The following is a 284-nucleotide window of genomic DNA, read 5'->3' on the forward strand; positions in this document are numbered from 1 at the left end:
CCTCCTGTAGCACTATATCCCAGTTTTGAGGCTTTTCAACAAAAACTTGAGCATCCACCTCCTTCTGCGCCCCCTCCCACTCAGAAGGAGGCAAACCTGGCTCAGCTGTGCACTATTAATCAGGAGCTCAGTAAGAAACTTCAGCTGAGGCAGCAGATTTCATGCCTCTCGAGCAGACTTGTGTCTCTTCATGCCTCAGAGGCCAGGCCTACCAATGAGCCCAATGGTAAAGACCCCATAACATCTGAAGGGTCTCAAGGCATAGCATCTCCTTTACAAGAGGC

General features: G+C 50.4%; 1 protein-coding gene across 1 annotated transcript in view; it reads left to right on the forward strand.

Moving 5' to 3' along the window:
* Positions 1 to 284, forward strand: part of LOC109117714 — a 6277-nt gene that overhangs the window by 576 nt on the left and 5417 nt on the right. The window lies entirely within an intron of this gene.

This window comes from Fukomys damarensis, unplaced genomic scaffold, assembly GCF_012274545.1.
Source record: "Fukomys damarensis isolate Sample0158 unplaced genomic scaffold, DMR_v1.0_HiC HiC_scaffold_73960, whole genome shotgun sequence".
NCBI lineage: Eukaryota > Metazoa > Chordata > Mammalia > Rodentia > Bathyergidae > Fukomys > Fukomys damarensis.